The 4,211-nt window shown below is 44.7% G+C and overlaps 1 pseudogene; it reads right to left on the bottom strand.

Annotated features, from left to right (window-relative positions):
• Positions 1–3,063: 3,063 nt before the first annotated feature.
• Positions 3,064–3,573, bottom strand: LOC103745881 (annotated as a pseudogene).
• Between the last annotated feature and the right edge of the window lie 638 nt (positions 3,574–4,211).

The raw sequence follows: 4,211 nt of genomic DNA, 5'->3' as shown, positions 1-4,211 counted from the left end.
TGTGAGCCACAAAGGTGTTGCAGGGAAACAAACATGTTCTCTGGAACAACAAACTCTCGTAATCACTGAGCCATCTCTCCAGCCCAATGATGTTGCAGTGTTATTATTATTATTATTATTATTATTATTATCAGTCTTTTTGAGACACGATCTCCCTGTAGCCCCAGCTGGTCTGGAACTCACTATGTTGACCAGGTTGGCCTCGAACTTAAAAGATCCTTCTGCCTCTACCTCCCGAGTGCTGGGATTAAAGGCGAGCACCACCATGCCTGGCTGATGTTGTAGCTTTATAACCTTAACACTCCCACTTTAGTTGAGTGCAAGAGAGGAAAGGCTACGTGTGGCTTATAATAGATGCTAGACCACAGTGTTATCATGGAGTTGACTCTTTGCTGGCAACCTTATTATCTTGACCTTGAAATCCCTGATCTCTTAAGTGGAAATAAAATAAATCAAGAGAAATTCTGCAAAATACTTTCACATAGTTCTATTTACAAAGAAGCACTCATGGCTATTCACATATTCTTCTACAGATTTTAAGTTGGTATTAGTTAAAATAACTAATGACCCAAACTTATTTTGTTATGCTTTTCTGTTTACTGGTACATTTGTTTTTGATGACTCTGTATACATAACACATTCTGCGTGTTTCCCCCTCGGTCCTCTCTGCTTCCCTCCCACCATGTCAGCCTCCCCTCGTCCCGTCTTATGCTTTCCATCTTCGTGATTTTTGTCTTTTATATTCCACTGAGTTTCACTAGGGCAATCTGTGTGATCACGGGTTTGGATCTATAGGTTGGAGACTGGTGGCATCACCAGGTGAACACAAGGACGGGATCCTCTCCCTTCTCCCAGAATCTGCTCGTTAGGGGAACAAAGGCATCAATGATCTTACCCAGCTAGGAACTCTGACTTCATAATTTTTACACTGAACCTGCTAAGTTTTCTTTTGCACTTTAAACTCCATTGTCAGGATTCTGCAAAGTGGAGGTGCAGCCAGCACAGTTCACACACTTAGAGCACCTTTTGCTTCACTCAAGTACCTTTTGCTTCAGGCTAAAGCCTGTCCACAGCTATTCATCCTCTCCAGGAGGAAGGAAGAGAAAATCGTCCCTTGGGCCAAGATCAGTCCATAGTGATATTTGAGAAGGTCCCTGGGTACAGATGTCACTGCAGATGTCCTTGTGATGTTTTCTCTTTTCCCAGCCTCTCCCTCCACCTACTCTGGGCATCACCTCACGTTCAGAGCAGGGTGCATCCTCAACTTTCTACCCTGTGAGGGAACCACAACCCATGTGATGAGCAAGACAAACTGTGAAGAGGGCGGTAGGAAATGGCTGCGGTTGCTGAGGGGAGGAGGTGTCACAGGCACAGACACATCAAAAACCACCTTGCTCTTAGAATACGAGACAGTTCTGGGAAATGGGCTGACATTATTTGTAGAGCTTTTTTTCTGGAGAACTGCTGTAAGAATGATCTTTTGGTCTCCTTGCCATTAAACTTCGGGGAAGATGGCACAGATATGTGGATAGGTGTGTGAGGAGTCTGTGAATTGAGGGGAAAATGTCCATTTAAAAAGCAAAGGTGGAAATGGAAAAGGAGCATCAGTTTCTGAAAAAATGAGCTGCAGTGGGGTTGAGTGTTGGATGGTGTGACTACTGAACCGTGCAGCCGGCTGACAACGCCTGTCTAGTGTGTAGACATGGACTCATGTAGAGATACTGTACATGTAACTTTTCTGTAGGCTCTTGAACTGACACATTTTCCTCTGGTTTTTCACACCAGCTAAGGATTGTTTATGTCTCCTCTCTATCTGCCTGTCTAACCCTTCCTCCCTCCCCAGTAAAATACCAACATTAACTCATTTTTCCCTTGATAATACCTGTCTCCTCTGCCCCCCTTTTCTTGAGTCCCTTCTTTGCCGTTATACCCATGGTTCCGTGACCCCCCCATTTTACCCATTTCCCCCTCGGTGACACCTGCCTCCCATTCTTCCTCTCTCTCAGGTCCCTTCTTTCCCTTTACCTCCCATGTTCTTTTTCCCTTCCTGGATCCTACAGTGACATTAGGATATATATTCACATCTAAGCATTTTGTGGTAAGAGCTACAAATGAGGCGGAACTAATCGTTTGTGTTTCTGGGTCTGTGTTGCTTCACTTAGTATAAGTTTCTAGTTCCATCCATTTACATGCAAATTTCAAGATTTCATCAATTGTCTTTTTTTTACTGCTGAGTAGAACTCCATTGTGTAATGTACCACAGTTTTCATGTTGTACTCATCAGTTGAGGGACACTGAGGCTGCTTCCCTTACTTAGGTATTGTGAGAAAGAGAAGCAACCAACATGGACGTACAAGTAACTATACAGTAGGATGACTCCTTTGGGTGTATGCCAAGGAGCGGTCTAATTAGATCATATGATAGGCTCATTTTCAGTTTTTTAAGAGTTCTCCGTACTGCTTTTTGTACTGGTTGCAACAGTGCCAGACAGAAGAGACCTCTCTTAGAGTTGGTGGCCAGGGTAGTCCAAGAGACTCCCCAGATTACACAAGCTGTTGTCCCAGTCCTTGATTGTCTCCCAGAACTTGATTATCTCCCTACTGCTGAAGACAGGACGTACTTCAGACACAGGACTTGGAGAAAAGGAGGTGGCGCTGGCCTGGAAGGCTCCTCCATGAAGAATACCTCTCGTAGTTCTCGAGGACACTGAAAGCTGCTGAGGGTCCAGCCCCAGCTTTAAGACCTTCAACAATGACTGGCACAGAAAACAAAATTGGTGCAGTGGTGGCAGGTCCCACTCGGCTCTAGTCAGAGATCTCTAAATGCTCACGGAAAGCAGGTAAAGACAGCATTCAAAACATGTCCACTGTTTCTCCACCACTACATGATGACTGTCTCGGAAAAGGACTGCCATTTTCACAGGTCAGAATGAATCAGAGGGAGACAAAGTACAGAGGTTATTTATTACTTTGCTTACTTAATGAACTGAGAACACTTGTCCGCTGTTGTGCTTGTCCCCAGGAAGGGGAACCACAAGACACATGTGCTCTTCTAGTCATACTGTTATAAGCGAAGAGACGATAAACCACTAGAACATTCCTCAATGAAGCTGTTCAACTCTGAGTCTACATCATTTAACAAATCATCAAGGCTCCAGTCCCCAAGTTCATCTTTGCAGGTGAACAGGACAGTCATGTACTTCATGGCTGCCTCTCCAAAGAGACCCTTGATCAAAGCAACAGTCCTCTGTTCTTCCTCTGTGAAGAGGCCCAGCTGCAGAACCAGGATGATGGCGTGAGGCCCGGGGCAGGAGTGTAGACAAGACCTGCTTATTTCTGTACATGTGTTTTTTGGGGTCTCCTTTTGTAGTATCACAGAACCGAGGAACCGCAACAGCAGCAAGATCTCCCCTCTTCCACTTCCAAGGTGCTGTCTGGCAGGTCTTGGTAACAAATTGGGCAGAAAACTTTGGATAATAATCCCCCCAAGGATGGAATTTCCTGTGGTACTCTTTCCACTTCCTGTCTTTCCTACCAGAACAATCCTCAGAGCAGGGTGTTCACAGCCAGCCATGTTTATGTCAGGCAAGGCCCAAGTTCAGATATATGTAGATTTTAAGGAAAGGAAGGGGAGGAAAATGCAGTTAGACAAATGGAATCCATTCCAAATCCTTCCCTTTACCATTTCCTCCATGATATTTTCTGATATTCTAATGTCTTCAAGCATTCCACTAGAGACAGATAGAGACAGAAAGATAACATACAACCTTGGAAGAAATGGAAAAATCAGTTTCCTCACAAAAGAATGCTGGTCTGTATAATTTATCAGGAAAGTTCCAGTGACAGGTCCAACCTACAGTGTTTGTGTGGAAACAAGAGGATAACTTTATGGAGCTGATTCTCTCCTTCCACTTTTACATGTGTCCGGGGATTAAACTCAACTTGTCAGGCTTGAGAAACAAAAGCCTTTACCTGTTGAGCCATCTCGTCAGCCCTGTTATACTTTTAGAACACTGACAATCTCTAAGCAAAGCTTCCTCAAGCAGCAGGGGTCTGTGAACATAAAGGGCCACAACTGGCCAAAGTGTAGAGAACAAGAGTCTGTAGAGTGTGGGTCCCTGGACAGGACTCCGATATTAAACTTCACCCACACAGGGCTCAGGGACCATTGCAGAAGAGGGGGCAGAAAGACTGTAAGAGCCAGGGGAGGAG

Source organism: Nannospalax galili, unplaced genomic scaffold (assembly GCF_000622305.1).
Source record: "Nannospalax galili isolate Female #2095 unplaced genomic scaffold, S.galili_v1.0 scaffold1364, whole genome shotgun sequence".
Classification (NCBI taxonomy): Eukaryota; Metazoa; Chordata; class Mammalia; order Rodentia; family Spalacidae; genus Nannospalax; species Nannospalax galili.
This window is presented reverse-complemented; position numbering and strand designations above follow the sequence as displayed.